Source organism: Rattus norvegicus, chromosome 8 (genome assembly GCF_036323735.1).
Source record: "Rattus norvegicus strain BN/NHsdMcwi chromosome 8, GRCr8, whole genome shotgun sequence".
NCBI classification, from domain to species: domain Eukaryota; kingdom Metazoa; phylum Chordata; class Mammalia; order Rodentia; family Muridae; genus Rattus; species Rattus norvegicus.
Genome location: NC_086026.1, coordinates 129901191 through 129920712, shown reverse-complemented (window position 1 = coordinate 129920712; position 19522 = coordinate 129901191). Strand labels below are relative to the sequence as shown.

Genomic DNA, 19522 nt, shown 5'->3' with positions numbered 1-19522 from the left:
GCAGCCTTGTGAGAAGGCACAAAGCATTCTGGGTATTAGGGCTTTAAGTCAGCACTCCAGAAGCCCTCCACTAGCTGCCACCCATGCTCAGTGCTTTAGGATGGGAATTCTCTGGGTGAGGCTAAGGGACGCTGGCACCGCCTGGCAGTCGTGAGCAAGTAATGGCTTCCTCTGTGCTGGCTGTGTTGTGACTCTGGTCTGGACACTGACTGGCCAGGAACAGTCTAACAAGTGACACACATCTGTATACATCTTCACAGAAGTGGGAGAAAGAAAAGTCTGAGTGCCCACACTGGGAACCTGAGTTAACCTGAAATGATCCACCACCAGGTTAGTTCTGAAGAGTTCCAGAAAAACAAAGAAAGAAAAAAAGATCCAAAAAACATGAAGGCAAGACAGAAGGGGACATAATGATGATGATGATGATGATGATGATGATGATGATGATGATGATGATGATGATGATAACAACAACAACAACAAGGACACAGTAGCATTTCAAAAAATGTTTAAAGATGTATTTATTTCATGTGTACTGGTATTTTGCCTGCATGTGCAGTGTGACTAGTGCCCGAGGAGGCCAGAAGAAGGTGTTGGATCCCACAGAACTGGAGTTACAGGTGGTGGTAAGCAGCTATGTGCCAGTGCTAAGAATCAAACCTGGGTCCTCACACGTTCCCCCATCTGGTTTAAATAGAGTCCCAGTAGGAGCCCATGGAGACCCAGGGATGGTGAGGAAGGAAAAAAAATCCATCCCAGGGTGTGAGTTTGCTGAAACCCTTGTGTCAGCATTCCTACTCAAACTTTTCTGCCAATCAATTGAGATCTCTAAGAACTCAAAAAGCAAAAATAAGCAAACAGCCAGGACGGTACCCCAGAAGAGGCCAGGGCCTGGGAAAGGAGCTGGATGGCTTCAGAGGATCTGAGTTCCACCCCTAGCACTCATATAGAGTCAGGTGGTGGGACCTACAATCCTAGTGCTGAGGAGGCCGAGATGGACGGATCACAAGTGTGGAACATGTTCACACATGTACGCACAAAGCAGAAAGGAAAGCTGGTCTGAGGCTGCGTAGGGCACAGGTTCCAGCAGCCCCAGGCACCGTCTGTGGAGACAGGAAGAGGAAGCTGCTGAGACACAGGCTGGGTCCCCGCAGGTGGCTGAGACCAGCCGTCCTCTGCTCACATCCGAGACTGTGAGGCAGATAACACAGATGTGGTCAAGGAAGACCAACCCTGTGTTATGCATACAACAAACTCATATGCCTGTCATCACTGTTAGCATTCTAAGCTCCGCCCCACGGTTACCTGGAGACAGCCAGGTATGCCTGACTCACTATAAAAGGCGCTGCTTGTCCCCCCTCCTCTCTCTTGCTCTCTTGTTCTCTCACCCGCTTTGTTCCTTCTCTCCCCATTCCCCCCTTCTCTCCATGTGTTTATGACTCGTTCCCCCCCTTCCTTTCTCTGCCCCTACCACCCTCTTAACTCCCCTTCCCATGCCCTGAATAAACTCTATTCTATACTATACCATGGTGTGGCTGGTCCCTCAGGGGGAAGGGAAGCCTCAGCATGGGCGCACAGAGGCACCCCCTTCCCCCGCAGGTGTCACCACACCTCCATAGAACATATCCCCCTCCCTTTATCTTTTTATAAACATATCAATCACCCTCGAAATTACTCAGACTGCCCAAGAAAGTGAGCCTTGTATGTCCCTAAAATTACATTTCAAACGTCTTTCTATGGTAGCGCACAGCCACGCAACTGGGCCACTATTGGCCCTTCTGGAGCTCCCAGGGAGCACTGGCCACTACGGAAGAGGAAGAGACACTAACCTTCCTGTGTGGCCAACTCTTCTTAGCCCAAGGCAGTCACCAACCCTACTTAGAGGTAAGGAAATAATGCTCAGTGAGGCCACACAAAGGCAGCGGAGGGGACCAGTGGGAAGCTGTGTCTCCCAGCTTTCTCTCACTCTAACAGGCTCAGAAGAAGATCCTGGAGGGCTCAGCAAAGCCTGGCTCACACAGAGCCAGGGCTTCCCTCCAGATAGCGGAAATACCATGTGGGCTGTGCGGTTGACTTGCAGCCTAGGGAGCCCCGGGAAGACGGGACCCCTGTTAGCAGAGAAGTGAGAAATTCTGCAGAAGTGAGAAATTCTGCGGCCTGGCCATTTTGGCAGACAAAGGGGTGCCAGAAAGATAAGAATGGGGGTGGGGGTGGGCAGAGAGTATACACCAAGGAGAGGGGGAGGAGTCTACACGGGGGGGGGGGGGAGGAGCGTACCCAGGGGTGAGGAGCGTATGGGATGAGGGGAGGGGGGAGAGCATACACCAGGGGGAGGAGGAGTGTACAGGGGGTAGTGTACTCAGGGGGGGGGGCAGTGTACACCAGGGGGAGGAGCGTACGGGGGGGGGTAGGGGTACATACACCAGGGGGAGGAGCGTATACGGGGAGGAGGAGCGTACGGGGGTGCATACACCAGGGGGAGGAGCGTACACGGGGGAGGAGGAGCGTACACCCCAGGGGCTGAAGACGCAGTGGCACAAATATTCCTGCCTTTTCTAGAATATCATACAAAGAATTTCTCCCTCATCCTTAGGTGTCTGCCCCACATCCACAGATGATCCTTGAGAATTCAGAGTAAGCTTTACCTCAGAGAAACCGCTTATGTTTTATAGCCAATATCTGTTTCCTGTGTTTGGTGAGTTTCCGTCCACTTCCCTCCTAGCTTTCACTGGGATGAAGTCTCCCCTCAGCTACCACCTCCTGGCTGCAGCCCAGGGCTTCTGAGGGGTCTCTACGATATGGGGGTGCCACCTGCATTTGTGAAGCCACGACAGGGTGGGGGGGACAGGAGGTAGTGGAAAGGCCTAGAGTCGCCAGGGTGGTAGGGGGTTTCTGGGCGGGGGGGGGGGGAGCGGGAGCAGCTGGACACACACTGAACCTGTCTTCTCATTTCTAATTTAGAAACAAGCCCCCAAGAAGGCCAGTCAGTCTGCAGGCCATGTGTGGAGGGTGGTCCCTGAAAGTCCTGGTTCCCACCTGGGGCCAGCGCACACACAGGGTGAGGCAGGATCATGGCAGGGGATACAAAGGGACGTGGGTAGGGGATGGGTAGGGGAACAGCTCCTCGCCCTGGGATCTAGGTCACCCTTCCTGCCGGCTGGGCCAAGAAACTTCGGCACAGCCATGCATGCGGAAAGGCCAAAACCACCAGCAATAACGTGTGTCTCTAAAGACGCCTCAGACAGGGACACTGAAATGAACAAACTGCACTGAATCCATTGAACAACATAAATACACACACACACACACACACACACACACACACACACACACACACACCCCTCTAAAGACACCTAGGTGTGGCTTTCTTGGGAAGTTCATATATATATATATATATATATATATACACACACACACACATACATATATACACACACATATATACATATAACACACACATATACACACACACATATATATATACACACATATATTCATATACATATATACATATTGTGATAGCGATAGAAGCACGCTTTTCCTAACCACACTGCTCCTGTGCCCCTTCATCTCCCTCCTTCCCTGCCCCTCCCCCTCCCCCTGCCCCTCCCCCTCCCTCTATCCCATCTCATTTTTCCCTTGAAGCATGTGTTCTCTCTGACTCCCTCACTTGCTTCACCCTGATTCATCCTCAGATTCCTTTCTGTTAAGTAGCCAGGAACCTGGCTTTATCTCAGCGGATGTCCCTGGGGTGTGTGTAGGGGGGTGGGGTGGGGTACGGGACTCTCGGGGCCTCCAGCAGCCATGATGGCTGTGTCCGGCTGTGTCCGGCTGTGTCCGGCTGCGTCCGGATGGCGCCTCCCTCAGTTGCCACTGTTGTTACTGTCAGCTGCTGGAGGTGGAGAGGCTAACTTGTACAGGCAGCCATTGGAAGATGAGCTACTGCCCGGAATGTGTGGCCGTGTTTAAGGCTGGTCACCTACTGGGCCAGCTGCATTAGCATCTGCTTTCTTCACAAGAATCTGGGCTCAGGGAAGCCAACCGACCTGCCAAGAAGCAGAGCCTCGCTCCAGTGGATCCAAAGGGGCTGCTCAGGTTGAGTGGTGCTGTACTTACAGGAGAGTCGGGAACACCATGTGACCGCTCACAACCAACCCTTCTGCTCCCACAGCCCTGGATCTATAAGATGGCATCCCCGCCATAGCAGGATCAAAGGATCAAAGGGACTACACCTGTCCAGTCAGCCGGGATGTGGTGCTCCAGTAGCCAGGGCCTCCCATAACTCCTCCTCTTACCACTCTCTGACCTTTGATGACCTTCCTGGCACTCCCATGAGTCCTCTGGCTCCACAGCAAGTGGCCAGTGGGAGCCGGCATGCCAACACTGAACGGTGGAACAGGAGCCGTTAGATGAGTTACAGTCAGGTGGGGTGAAGAGCATGGTGGCCAGGAAGCCATCAACTAATGGGGGTGCTCACAATACCCAAGACTCACCCCAGAGTCGAGGCTCAGCTGCACACAGGATGCTAACCATCCTGTTCACAAGCCAGTTTACAGTTTGTTCTCGATAGAACCCTCCTCGTGGTGAGAGGGTGTAGAAAGGCGTGGGGAAGTCAGGAGCACGTTCAGGGCTCATCCTGAGCCACGGCAGGTGGAGGGCTAAGAAGCATTACTCCTCAGGAAACGTCAGCCTGTGCAGACACCATCAAGGTTAAGCAGCACCAAGGCAGGGCATCCTGTGACCAAGTTGTGAGGAACCCACATCAGACAACTCCCTCTGGATGTCAAAGTGGCTGGCAGGTTCCATGCTGCAGGCCTGTAATCCCAGCGCTTAAGGAACTGAGGCAGGAGGATGAATTGGGGCCCAGCTTGAGTCACACACTTAGCGAAACTATCTAGACAAGGGAGCTGCTGATCTAGCTTAGCAGGGTGGAGGGCTTGCCCACCACTGCCAGAGACCTGGTCTCTGTTCCCCAACCCCCACCATACACACACAGGAGCAGGGATGGGAGGGAGAGAGGAAGGGAGAGAAAGGAGGTTGAAGCATCATCCTGGTGGCCAAGGCACAGAAGCGGAGGAGGTGACAGTCTCAGTAACAGTTCCTGGGGCTTCTTGTGACTGCTGCGAGGGTCTCTGGACCCTTTGAAGGAACAGAGAAGGACAGTAGAGGTCAGGCGGACACTGTTACAGGTTCTGCTAGGAAGACTTCGGGACAGCCGTGCACAAGGACGGACAGTCATATGTAGTAGCTGTCCTGAGTGCCCGTGCCCACCGCTATCCCACAGATGTGCACACACACACACACACACCCCACACAATCAATAGAGTGCTTTGTCCCACCCCCAGCCCACAGATGTGTACACATGAAATCAATGTCACTCTTTGGTTCTTTGAAACAGGGTCTCACTCTATAGCTCCGGCTGGGCTGGAATTCATAATCCCCCTGCCTCAGCCTTCAAAGTGCCGAGGCAGCAGGCCTGCACCACCACACCAGGCTTAATGCTACTTATTTGTCTCCTGTAGGGACAGGAAGGGTCTCTTGCTAACCTAGAGCTCACCATTGCAACTAGACTGGGCAGCAAGAGACCGCCAGGAATTCATTTGTCTCCACATCTGCTATGGAAGGCTACAGGCTCCTGCCACCATGGCTGGCTCACACACGGGCTCTGTGGATCTGAACTCAGAGCCTTGTGATCGTCAGAGAACACTTTATCTACTGGGCCCCCAGCACCTCAAGTCAGTTATTGAATTATGCATGCATGTGTGCATGGTTTTGTGTGTGCAGGAACACATGTATGTATGAGTGTGGGTACACATGTGTGCACACATGTGGAGATCAATTCTGGGTGTCGGCCTGAGAAATGCCACCTGCTTCCTTAATATGGAGTCTCTTTCACTGGCCTGGAGCTTGTGGCATGGCTGCCAGGCCAACCCCAGTGCCTATGTCTCCGCCTCCCTGGTTTACCACCATACCCGTGGTGTCAGGTGATCAAACTCTGGTCCCCCTGTTTGTATAGCATGCACTTTGCTGGCTGAGTCGCCTCCCCAGGCCTCAGTGCCACTTTAAAGCCATGCCTTTTTCTAGCTCTGGAAAGCTTACCTCCCCCAGATAATAAAGCAGCCAACATCACTTAAAGAAAGTTCCCCCAAACTCAAGAACAACAAAGGGAGTGACTATGACCAAATCCAACCCTAACCCCAGATCTCCTTTCCATCTTCCTGTAGCACGGAAGCAATCTCCCCAACACGAAAGACTGATCCACTGATCCATCAAGGTTTCATGAATGAGAGGTGCTGCCCCTATGGTCCAAGAATAATTCTCTTGCAGCTGAGAGGCCAGAGCAGCACAGCCTCGACTCTGTCTCCCAAAATAAGGGAGAAAATGAGACCAGACCTGGAGCAGCTCAGCCTTACGTAAGGCTCCCATCCCTCTTTTAGCTGCAACAGCAGATTTTTTTAAAGCACCATAAATAGCTCCCTCTCTCTCCTTCAGGGAGGCCGTCCAGCCACAGAGCCTGAGGCGGCCAGCTTCTCCTCTTTCTTCTGCAGTGGAACCTTCACAAGCCTTCCAACACAGAGCAAGGTTAGTGAGGCAAGCCCTTCTGGCCCAGGACAGACATGTGTCACTGACGCCTAGAAGCTGGGCAGGAAATTCAAAATTTGGCTATTGGCCCCCAAGAGCCAGCGCTCACAGTCTAGCATAGGCAGCAGAGACTACATTCAGGGACCCCACAGAGGGGCTTCTCCTGCACATTTGGCTGACAGGGTGACGCTGTAGTTGTTGGACATTTAATCCTGCCAATCGAGGGGCACAAGGCCAGCCTGGCAGGCAGCAAGAGGGAAGAGGTTGTAAGAGGCCCGGCACAGTGATAATATGTCAGGCCCAAAGGCAAGCTACATACAGAAAGCCATATCCTAAACCCTTCACATCGCAGGATTGGAGGAAGAACCTGGAGGCTGGCTAGAGCTGGGAGGGAGATGGCAAGAATGATTACCTCGTCCCAGACTCCTGCAAAGTGCTTGTGGGACACCTGAGACGCTAGGCTGGAAAGCCTTTATCTTGAAAAAATGTTCGGCCCTGGGCTCGGGGACCTCGGCTGTGGAATACTGCAGTCTACCTTGTAGGAATCATTGCTTAGAAGGGACACTGAATCCCAGGATGCAGGCCAACATTTATGAGAAGTTGGCATGGCAGGGAGGGGGTGTCACATCTGCTCTTCCAATATAGGCCTAAAGTTAATCATCAACCACACCCAGTAGCTACTTAGCCTCAAATCCCAGGACAAAAGGATCGCAGCAACTCCAAAGGGCGGACACACCCAGCAACATGGGATGGGGCTAGGAGAGGGTAGGAGCAGCTGTCCACCATGCAGCCTTTAATGTACTGAAACTCTCAAACACAACATCATCAACGACTTCACAAGGGCCCCACCAACAAAAATGCATACACAGGCTGCATGCACCATGTCAAGACCGGGTTCTGCCAGGTGGGGGCACTGTCAACCCTGAATTCACAGCAACCAAAGGAGGGCAAGCCTATTCTCTTCCCAGTGGCTTCTGGGGAAAAAAAAAAAAAAAAAAAAAAAAAAAACTGAGGTTGGAGGTCATTTGCACAGTCTTAAGAAACTAAAAACTCTATGGCCCAGGCAGGGCAAGAGGGTTCAGGGGTAAAGGTGCTTGCTGCCAAGCCTGAAGACCTGAGTTCAATCCCTTGAGGACAGATTCTTCCAAGTTGTCCTGAGTGTGCTGTACACACTGAGACATACAAACGCATGTGCAAGCCCATGTGTACTTCACGAGCGTGCATGTAAATAATTTTTTTAAATCATGTGCATGTGTGCTTGGTAAGTTTTTTTTTAAATCACTATGACAACCACAGCCTGTGGCATATGAAGGAAACATCTACAAGTCTCTCATTCCTCTTTACCGTGTGTGTGTAACTTCTCAGAGCATGCTGGGACAACAAAAAGAACCACCCTACGTGGAAAACAGCTTTCTCAAGTGAGCGCGCGCGCAAGGAAACTATGTTTTTTTCACACCCAAAAGCTAAAGGCAAACAGTACAAAACTTTGCTAAAGCAGATTCAATGACAGAAGTTACCAGAAAAAATATACAGGCTGGCAAGATGGCTCAGCTCACCGAGGTCCTGCGGGAGAGCCTCATGACCTGGGTTCGATCTCAAGAGTTGGTCTCTGAGCTCCACACGTGTTATGTGCTCCTGCATACTGCCTCCCCCCATATATATATGCACACACAAGAAAATAAATAAATGAATAAATATGTTTAAGTTATCAGGAAAATAGCAATAACAGTCAAAACTGTCACCCTGGCATTTTTTCATTCCTAACTAACCTGTGCTGCTTACTTCAGTGACGTTCAGGAGCTTTTATATCAAAAGCAATCCCACAGGGATAGAGAGATAGCTCATCAGTTAAGAGCACCAGCTGCTCTTCCAGAGAAGCCACATGTGATGGTTTATATATGTTCGGCCCAGGGAGTGGTACTATTAGAAGGTGTGGCCCTGTTGGAGTAGTTGTGGCCTTGTTGGAGTAGCTGTGTCACTGTGGGTGTGGGCTTTAAGACCCTCACCCTAGCTGCCTGGAAGCCAGTCTTCTGCTAGCAGCCTTCAGATGAAGATGTAGAACTCTTAGCTCCTCCTGTACCATTCCTGCCTAGGTGCTGCCATGTTCCCACCTTGATGATAATGGACTGGGACTCTGACCTGTAAGCCAGCCTCAATTAAATGTCCTTAGAAGAGTTGCCTTGGTCATAGTGTCTGTTCACAGCAATAAAACCCTAACTAAGACACCAGCATCCACATGGTGACCCAGTAACTCCTGTAACTCCATTGTAACTCCAGTCCCAGAGGATCTGATTCCCTCTTCTGGTCTCCAAGGTTATCGCACCACACACACACACACACACACACACACACACACACACTACACACACACACACACATACACTTCACACACACACACTCCACCACACACACACACACTACACCACATGCACACACACACTTCACACACACACTACACCACACACACACATACACACACTTCACACACACACTTCACACGTACACACACTACACCACATACACCACACACACAACACTCATATACATAAAATAAATCAGACATTTTAAAAGTAATTTTGCAGCTAGTTATTTTCTAAGGAAAAGCAGAACCTCACATCGAGCCCTAACTTTCCTCGTAGCATGTGTGTACATTTAAGAGAAGGAAACATAGCATCTATTACAGATTTCAATTAAATAAGACACAGTCAGTCCACACAATACAACGTGTCCCTCTCATCCATGTGCCTTCTGATGGCAACACCGAGAAACTGGGTCACCAAGAACAGATGTCAAGCACAGGCTCAGTGTGAAAACGCAGCTCACAAACCAGCATGGGGCATGGTGTGTCTGTCTACATTAGCAGGAGACACAGAACTTCACCACACACACACAGTCAGGTCAGAGCATCTCTCGACCCTCACCTGCTGTGCTTCTATCTGCCACAGGCAGTGATTAACACAGTGAGATACAACTACCCGGAGAATAAGAGACTGTCGAGAGCTCAGCCCTAAGGGAACATGTATATGACACACATTCCCCAGCGCCCAAGGCTCAGGGTCGCTGCAGAAGAAGGAGCTGGAAAAATATGGCAGCCGAAGGCAGTGTTGGCTACAAGTCAGTCTCTGGCTGTGGCAGGCAGATGTGCACTCGAGCTGGCCGCAGTGGAAGCATCGTGTACAAACCTATACAAGTCCAAGCCGGACAATATCCCAGCACAGAGAGGGGAGTCGGGCACACAAGCCCCTAGCCATGGAGCTGTCGGCAACTGTTAGCTCTGGGAGTTGGGGAGGCAGCTTTCTCTAATTCTGTAGCTGTTGGCTATGTGCCAGCGGAAGGCCACACACATCAGCAGGTTGGGTGGCACAAAGTAATCTTGAAGTTTTCTTTTAAAAAAGAACATAGAGTTGGGTGGGCTGGGAAGGGGTGATGGATCTGGAGAGAGTTGAGGGGGAGATCAATACAATCAAAACAGGTTGCATGACACTCTCAAAGAACGATTAACAAGTAAGACCTAGAAACCTAGACCAGTGTAACTCACCATCTGCCAGGCACAATTATGTCACCACTATCCCCGCCCACAGAGCCACACCCACGGCCTCTGTGACCCCCTCCTTATTAGGGCCTTGGTAGGCTTCCAATCCCACACTCCAGCCCTCTCCTCTCTCTTGCTGAGTCACATGTCTACCCCACCCACGCCATCCCTGGCCATGAGCAGGGCTCCTCTCCACCGGCACTGGACCACACACTAATTTCCCAAGGCGCTTCCGCTCACCCCTGACCGCTGATCCCAAGGAAGCCACTGAACCCTGGTTCCTCTCCATAAAGCAAGGAGCAACGAAGCCAAACAGCAGGGGGTGCTACGAGGAATAAGTGAGATAAGTATACAGTAGGTGCTCCATAAGTGACAGTTCTGCAGCTAACCCAGAGATAAAATCCTCTCGAAGGTTTTAAAAGGTTCGCTTCCACTGTTTTAGGTCACCATTGGGCCCTCGGTGCTTAGAACACAGTAAACTCAATGTTTATACAACAACTTCAATGATTCATCTTTATGCCTGCCCCTGTTGAAAAAAAAAAAGCCACCCCAGCCTCCCAGTCCAAGTGTGACAGGTCAATTACAATTCCAGCAATCAATGGTGCATGCATTGTCACAGCAGGAAATGTCGGAGGGGCTTCCTGAGTGACTGTCAGGCAAGCGCCCTCCACACTCAATACTTCACAGAATTCCACATAATTTAAGGCTAAAAATGGGAGGAACAGAAGGTTTCCCACATAGCTACCCAAAGGAGTGTGTTTTAAAACTTGTATTTATTAGCACATTGGCCCCCAATGTGCCTGAACTACAGTGGAATCCCAGCCTGGTGTTTTTCAAAACAGATTCCACAGCTATGGAAACACAAGCTACACTCTGCTATGACTTCAGTGTCGGATACACTGAGAGGAAGCAACCCAGCACGGCTACACCACCTCCCCACAGACAGTGCACACCCAGTAAAATACCTCACCATTCTGCACACAGACCTCTCTGATTATGCGCAAACCACTACACAAAAGTCCCCCTGGTGGGTATGGGGGTAATTATCTCCCTAACTTACTGGCTCTAAATGAAGCCCCAGGGAGGCCAGTGGGCCTTCTTTGGATTACAGGAACAGATTCTGGCAAATGGCAAAGGAAGAACATTCTAGAGCCCCATTCAAAGGGCATCTTGGAAGAAGGGGAGCCAATAGCTTAGGATTTTTCAGCCACTTTCAGTATTTAATCTAAAGCAGAACTTGAGACGACTCAGAAGCCCAGAGCTGCTGCACAGGGAAGACCCAGGAAACAGGGAAAAGCCAGGGATTCCAGGAGTTAAGGAGGCACCGGCTTAGCTCAGTCAGCCCTAAAAGTTAGAAAGTTACTTTGTTACTGAAATGAACAGCACAGCTGGGAACGAACAGCGACACCCACACAGTCACTGTGGCTCTCTGGCCTCAACCACACACTTCCAGGACAGCCTTGGGCTATGCAGCCTGAGCCAGCACTGCACAGGCACTACAGTAAAAATGGCAGGGAGAAACAACAGCCAGAAAGGAGGGATGCTAAGCAGGGAGGACTGGGTCATCCCCAGGCCACAGAGTGCTCATGGCACAAGCACTCCCCAGGCATCAAGGACAGGGAGCCCACTCTGACCCCTGCTCAGAGGGACTGCAGCCACACTCAGCTGCTCACACTTTGTACAAATCCAGATGCTCCACACACACACCCCCTCCATGAATTGCTAACTTTTGCAAATGAAGAACTTAGGGCTAAGGATGTAGCTCTGTGGCAGGGCACTAGCACAACCATGGGACTATGGGTTCACTGTTCAGCACTGGAAAAACTGGACTTGGTAGCTCACACCCGTCAGCCCAGCACTAGAGAGGTGGGGGGCAGGAAGATCAGGAGTTCAAGATTATCCTCAGCTAAAGAGCAGGGGCCAGCCTAGGCTACATGAAAACATGTCTCAAAAAAGAAAAACAAGACCAATAATAGTAATAATGGTAATAATAATAATAACAATAAGAAGAAGAGAAGGGGGAGGAGGGGAGGAAGGTGAGGGAGGAGGAGGAGGAGGAGGAGGAGGAGGAGGAGGAGGAGGAGGAGGAGGAGGAGGAGGAGAAACAAGAGTAACCATCCATAGATACAATCACAGAGCTGGAAACACAGAGATAAAACAAAGTAACAGATGGCAAAGTCCTCCAATGTCCATAAACAATAGCCAGGCAGAAGATAGGTGAGAAAATAAAATTCTACACATTACTACCAAGTTCAGATACTAAGAAGCAGGATAAGATGTTAATAAAAAGGCAGAAAACATTTTTAACATTAGACCATGCTACTCCCTGTGCTGTGGGTTTAAAGAGCACCATTCTGAGTCATCTTGTTAAAGGACTGGAGAGATGGCTCAGGTTAAGGGACCCAAGTTCCATTCTCAGCTCATATCTATCTGTAACTCTGGTCCCAGACCCGGGGCCCTCATCTGGCCTGTGGTACACATTATATCCAGCAGGCAAATGTTCCTACACATAAAATAAATAAATCTGAGAACACTTGCGGGGGACTTTGTCATATTTTTTCCCTGATATCATTTTCCACTGATAATGGAAAAGTCCTGTGACCTGCGGGTGCGGCTGAGTTAATAATGAAGGAATAATAAGCCATCTGCTGGGGCCGGAGAGACTGTTAGCCTCAACCGTCTGCCAAGCCTGAGGATGTGAGCTTGATCCCTGGAAGCCACGAGATGGAGAGACCTGACTCCTGCAACTTGTCCTCTGTGCAAGAAAACTAAAAAACACTAACACATAGGCAGCAGTGATGCTAATGCATAGGCAGCAACGCTGACAGGTAAGCAATGACATAAGCAGCAATGTTACACGTAAGCAGCAATGCTGACACGAAAGCAAAACGTAAGCAGCGACGTTGACACCTGAGCAGTGATGAACTGACAACTGGGCAGAGTTAGGGTGAAGGGATGAACAGGGTATGGGGCCACCTCTTTTGCTACACTCTGGACTAGAGATCATATTAATGTTTCATATGATCTCAGAAATTAAAATAAGTCACCCTGAAATCGGAAGCAGCAAGAGACCAACTTAATCATCAAAGCAGTGAGCTATTCAGAAGGACTAACAGCCCAGATGCTTAAACCTGTGATTCTCTGTGCTGGTGCTAAGAGATTTCTAAAGAAAAATAAACTTCAAAGAATTCCTGAGTTCGGTAGCGGGTAGGAGCCGATGCTGAAATCATGGACGCGCTTGGTGAATATACTCTAGTATACATGCACACTAATGTACATATTATACATTGTGTAAACAGTGTAAACGTGCGCCTTACAAACAGATTTTCCTTTTTTCTGTTCAGCAGGGGGCATTAGTTGGAGAGGCAGGGGGTGTGTTTGGGGCAGGAGTAAGCAAATCCTTAAAGCTTGAGTGCAAACAGTTTCTGATAACAGAAGGGAGCAGGCAGGGCAGATCTCAGCAGGCTGGTCACCTCTAGAAGGCAATACTGCACTGTGTAATCCACCCAAGGCAGCCAGGCCTCCTGTCCTCTGTTAAAAAGACCTTGGTCTTTACCAAGTAGGTAAATGACCCACCATGGAAATGCTGTCTGAGACACAGCCCCCTGAGAGAGGCTCCCTTAGTGAGTTACAGGAAAGCTTGGGCTTTGACACACAAGAAAGCCACAGCCTGTGTGGCGTGGGGCCAGGATCACTCAGAGCCACGGGGCTGTGAGAAGACACAGCTTCAAAACCCCCTCTGCGTTCAGACATCTCAAATCAGAATCAAACGCAAAAAAGAAAGAACTGCACGGGCACTTAACCCTTGAAGTGCGCCCCTACCGTTATCTGACGCATCCTTAGATCATTTTCAGAAGAGCCTTTCACCTCCAGGAAGTCTAGTGCAAACACTTCAGCTTGGTTATTTTAGGAAGTCCCTAAACTGCCTGAGCTGTTTGCCTTTGCCAGGGCCTGTTTCCCGGGATGACATCACCACCAGGCAACCCTCCTCTGAGCCTGTGAGTCTGGAATCACAACTCAGCTCTTCAGATTCCAGCCAGGAACATTCTAGAGCCCTCAGGAATTACATCTGGGTAATCCAGCAAATCCAAACATCTGTTTCATAGGCCTGTCTGTAAGAGGATCCACATTTTCATGGCCTAACACCCCAGCCCCTCCAGAAGGCATGCTGGGCCTTCCTTAGGTCCCGGAACCCTAAACACTTGCTTCGAAAATGAGTGTCTTGCTATTCCGATAGCCCTCTGGAAGGTAGCCACTCAGAAGAGAGGCCCATCCCTTCAGCCACTGACAAGTACATCAGTGGGTATGGCTGTCTCTGTAAGTTTTATGTACAACAAGGGTGGAAAAAGTCTGGCTCAATGGTAAATTTGCTGAGCCCTGGTCGGTGGGAAACCCTGCCTCACCATGACCGCCCTACTCACAGCCAGTGTGACCTTTATTTGAGTTTCTTAACCATAAAATATATCTTCCAGCTCTAAAAACCAGGAAGGTTGGGTGTGGTGGCACACACCCATAGTCTCAGCACCTAGGATGCTGAGGCAGGAGGATCATGAGTTTGAGGCCAGCCTGGGCAACACCATAAGATCCTGTCTCCACGGTCACTCAAGGAACAACGTCAACCGTCTCCCAAAATGGTTACTAGGGTTGAGAGTCCAGGGGTGAGCGTGTGCTACACACCCCCTTGCAGCACACCCCTATCTCGAGCTGTGCAGTTTGAAGGGCACAGAGCTCCTCAGGAGGAACCGCAGTGAAGTCCAGGCAGGGCAAGGGACAGGGGATGACCACCACATACTGTTTTCCTGTAAAGCAAACCTTTCATTGGGGGAAATTATATTTTGCAGCAGACTAAGCGGTCTTTGTTAAAGATCTGGAATTGGACAGACTACACTTTCTCAGCAGCAAAATACCTTGTTTAAAGCCACAGGGACAAGACGGGCACAACCCATGTTTCACAAGTAACGAGGTGGCATGGTCAGTGACACCAGCATAAGCAGACCTCAGAAGGGCTGTTCCTCAAAGGTCAAGTTTCCTCGGCATCACACGCTGTATACGAGGTGTGTAACTAGTGTCGCCATCATGCCTGTCTTTTTATGTGATTGCCGGGAAAGAACTCAAGTGCTCATATTTGAGCAGCCAGTACTTTATTGACTGAAAATATTAATTTCAATGTATCCTCAGCCAAATGGACCCAATGCCCTGGCACCTCTCTGTCACACCAAGGAACCAAGAGACATCCATCAAATGAATGGCAGAGGCTGCTCCCAACTCTAGGAGAGTCCTCTTCTACCACGGCAAGTGGGCATCCTAACAGCTGAGCCACAGCCCCACTGTCCAAACCTTACCCACTTCCTGCCTCGCCCAGAGCAGGGCCCCTCTCTACTCTGACTTTGCCCGGAGCTTCACTTTCTCCCAGCTGAGCAGCCCCAGTCAGGAGCAGCTGTTTTACACTTTCACAGTGAGGGCTGCATTCTCCAAGGATGGAGTCACAGAGCCCTGGAAGTGGGGAGGTTCCCTCCAGAGCACCAAGGGCGACCTTCATTTGAATTCAATAACCGTTTTCCAGAGAACTGAACCATTCATAAGAGAAAGCAAGCATTACTGAGTGAAGCAACAACAAAACTGACAGAGGGACAGCAGGGTGGATGGGGAAGATGAAAGGACGGACAGATGGATGGATGGGCGGACAGACAGACCCCGAAGGTGGATGGGTGAGTAGGTGTCTTAGTGTGATCATTGTTGTGATGAAACACAATGACCAAAGCAACTTGGGGAGGAAAGGGTTTATTTGGCTTACACTTCCACATCCTGTTCATCACTGAAGGAAGCCAGGACAGGAACTCGAATCAAGCAGGAACCTAGAGGCAGGAGCTGATGCAGGGGCCATAGACATTACGGCATAGAGCAGTGGTCCTCAACGTTCCTCACGCTGTGACCCTTTAATATAGTCTCTCATAACGTGTAAGCCCCCGCCAACCATAACATTGTTTTTGTTGCTATTTCATAATTGTAACTTTGCTACTGTCATGAATCATGATGTAACTATTTTAGAGAAAGAAGTTTGCCGAAGGGGTCTTGACCCACAGGTTGAGAACCGCTGTCCTGGAGGCGTGCCTGAAGCCCAATCCTATGGAGGTATTTTTCTCAGGTGAGTTTCCTTCCTCAGATGGCTCTAGCTCGTATCAAGCTGACATAAAACTAGCCAGCACAGTGGGTAAGTGCATGGACAGACGGGATGTATGAATGGGTGGGTATGGGGTGTGGAGACAGACAGACGGACAGATGGGCGGTCTGGTTGCTCCTGAGTCACATTAGCGATCTGGCATTTACTGTTGATGTTCTGGTCCACAACGGAGATGGAAAACAAGTGACCCTGCAGGACACCAGCAGAGGCGAGCATTCCTAACCTCCTCGTCCTCGTGCTGGGGCCGAGTGGAATTCTCACATGATAGCCGGGAAGTCTATATTAAGCATCCCAGGCCAATTGTCCACTAAATAAAGTTCAAGTGGCACTGGGTTCACATGACCCCAGGGCTCTCCAGACAGCTGACTGTCCTCGAATCTCCTGCCTGCACCACTGGCTCCAAAGCAGCTCCCTGACAGCCTTGTCCTCAGCCACAGTCCATGCTGGACCCAGGAGGTGAGGGTGAGGACTTCCAAGGGTCTGGCAGATGCAAGGGCTGCTGGCCTCACGCTCAGTGTGCACGTCTGGGTACAGGTACACCCGTGGCTCTTGAAAAGCTGAGATCAGTGGTTATACTAGATGTTAGCATTACGGGAGGCTGGGTCATGGGTCCATGGGAACTGTCTGTACTCTTGACTTTTCTATTAAACCAAAATTACAGCATAATAGTGAGTTTAACAAACACAATAAACTTTAGGTCAAACCCCAAGCCTTCTGAAGCAAGAATCCCGGTTTTCACAGGATCCATTCACATAAGTCCAGGAATGCGCTGAGATCATGGTATTTCAGTCCCAAAATGAAGCTGGTGAGATTGCCTGAGAAGGACTGATCAGCCAATGAGACAACGGCGTGCCTGTGTGTCATGTTAAGATGTGTTTCCAGAGGGCTGGAGAGTTCAAGTCCCAGCCCCCACATCAGCCAGCTGGAGACCCCTGCAAACTCCAGTTCCAGTGGGACTGATGTCTCCTGGCTTCTGTGGCACTGCCTTCACACGCGCATATGCACACAGGGACATAAATAAAAATAAAAACTAAGTCTTAAGGAACTCCAGGTCTTCACTTCGTCCCTCATGAGAGCCTCAGTATTCTCAGATCTTAACAGGCACATCTGCCCCTCAGTGAGCCTGGACTAGCCCTGTTTAAACAAGCACACACCCTTCTCCACAAAGTAGGATCCAGTTCCCTTCTTTGCCTTCTTAGAAATTAATCCCTCCAAAACACAACAATCCACTCTTGCAAACTCAAAGCCCCCGCACAGGTGGAGCCTGCCTATGTTTTATTCTCTGCCGGTGGGATTTCTTCAAAAGCCTCTATTGGCATCTTTCTCCTTGACTCGATTTCCTGGGATGGTACGAACAGAATTCTGTTTGTTCATCTGGGGACAGGGTCTCCTGTAACCCAGACTGGCCTTCAGCTAACTATATGGCCAAGGATGACCTCGAGCTCCTGATCCTCCTGCCTCCACCTCCTGAGTCTTTGGATTACGGGTGTGCATTACCACACCAGCTAGAACAGAGAACTTTAAAGAAATGATATTCCTCATAGAAGGCCGTGTGTGTGTGTGTGTGTGTGTGTGTGTGTGTGTGTGTGTCCCACAGAGGAGGAAGGTAACTGCCCAGGGTGACCCCAGAATAATAACTTAAGCCACTCAACACCCTGCCCACCGTGTTCCCACCACAGGGAAACTCTGAAACCATAACCTTTTCTGAGAGAAGACTAAACTTTCTGAGTAGGACTTTAAAATGTGATACAAACAGTAAAGGAGAGAGTATCCCGAGCCATCTCATACCCCACCGCTGAAAACACACAGAAACAGACAGAAACATGTTTTCTGGAAACCTGAGATCTGCTGACAGGAACAAGCAGGAACAGCCCTGTGGTTTTACTAGAATCTTTAACTGGCACCAACCAGAAATCATACTGGTAAAGACAACGTGTATCTTTTTGTAACAGTTCACGCAAGTCTTCCTCGGGTGGAAGAACCGGGAGTCTCACACCTGTCAGAGGCACAGAACTGCAGACTGTTCCCCAGACACAAACAAAGACGAAACAAAAGACCCAGAAAGGAGGGGCCAGGCAGATGCAAGTCATGTCATGTGCTGCTGAGTCCAATGGCAGCCGTTCAGTTTCCGGGAACCCACAGAGGAGGAGAGTACTGACTCCCACACGTTGTCCTCTGACCTCTGTACTTCACACAGGTGATCACATACGTTTATAGACATACATAGAAATACATGTAAATATTTATTAAATAACAAGGCCATACTTAGGAGTCTCCTCCAGTTCTCAGTCACCACAGTAAAGACAAACATGGGGATTGGAGAGATGGCTCAGGAGTTGAGAGCACTTGTTCTTGCAGAGGATTTAAATTGGTTCTCAGCAACCTCATGGCAGCTCGTAACTGTCTATCAACCAGTTCCAGGGGATCTGACACCCTCTTCTGGCCTCTGCAGGCATCTATACCCACATGACATGCACTCACAAGGTCACAAGGCACATACACATGTGTGCTCACACACACATGCACACACACACACTCATACATGCACACTCACCCACACACAAATAAATATTTAAAAACAAAAGACAAACTTGGTAGGAAGAGCTACACCTCCCCCTTCCACGGGTGGGGGGGGGCATACATGGCCTACATTTCCAAGATGAGGACAGACAGAGGCCCAAAACCTGGACACTGGCCCAATTATCTAACCAAATGCCCATGTGGCAGAGACACAAGCAGAGCCCAAAGAGAGCAAAGGTGGCTGGGCAATCAACTAGGGACAAAGGGCAGCTCCGGGAAGGCGGGGGACAAGGTGAGGCTGGACCTCAGCCTTAAAAAGAAGCTCACAGAATAGAACACCAGGTTCAGTTTTATTGGCATGTAAAATGAACTTTTCTTTGGGCTGGTTATATCCTGATTTATTAGCATACACAAACCACCCAGCTGTGGGCGAGGCAGCTTGTCACTCAGCGAAGTGCTAAGGTTACAGGTGACTTTATGGAGGGGAAGATACAGGAAAGCTGGCACAGAGTCCACGTCCACCCCTCCCTTCCCCTGGGCCACAAGAAGCATCAGGGTTCACCTTGAAGCAGGTTTTTCTCAGGTCACAGTGGGAAGGAAGCTGACAACCCACAGACCTGTGAGATTCTCCATACAGCTCCCTCCCATGGGAGTAGAGTAAGGAGGAAGGTAGACGGAAGATCTTCAGCATATAGTCACCTAAACAC

At 50.0% G+C, this 19522-nt stretch overlaps 1 protein-coding gene and 2 long non-coding RNA genes across 12 annotated transcripts in view; 2 read left to right on the top strand and 1 right to left on the bottom strand.

Moving 5' to 3' along the window:
* Positions 1-19522, bottom strand: part of Trak1 (trafficking kinesin protein 1) — a 154904-nt gene that overhangs the window by 96158 nt on the left and 39224 nt on the right. The window contains exon 1 of one of the 3 annotated variants that reach the window (XM_039081653.2): positions 13937-14380. The exons of the other annotated variants lie outside the window; for them this stretch is intronic. The gene's annotated coding sequence lies outside the window, so the exon portion shown is untranslated. Of the gene's footprint in view, positions 1-13936; positions 14381-19522 lie in introns of those variants that run through there. 3 annotated transcript variants of the gene reach the window in all.
* LOC120094300 (uncharacterized) lies at positions 1152-11355 on the top strand. Of its 8 annotated transcripts, none has more exons than XR_005488583.2 (6): positions 1152-1884; positions 1975-2140; positions 2594-2695; positions 2962-3058; positions 6225-6582; positions 7948-11355. It is a non-coding gene; the product is annotated as an uncharacterized LOC120094300 (long non-coding RNA). The 8 variants fall into 8 exon arrangements; XR_005488586.2 differs by having other exon boundaries at positions 1152-2140; positions 6225-6413; positions 6493-6582; XR_010054521.1 differs by having other exon boundaries at positions 1152-2140; positions 6225-6413; positions 6493-6582; positions 8676-8804.
* LOC120094301 (uncharacterized) lies at positions 15481-17441 on the top strand. The gene is made up of 3 exons (XR_005488590.1): positions 15481-15822; positions 16163-16259; positions 17037-17441. It is a non-coding gene; the product is annotated as an uncharacterized LOC120094301 (long non-coding RNA).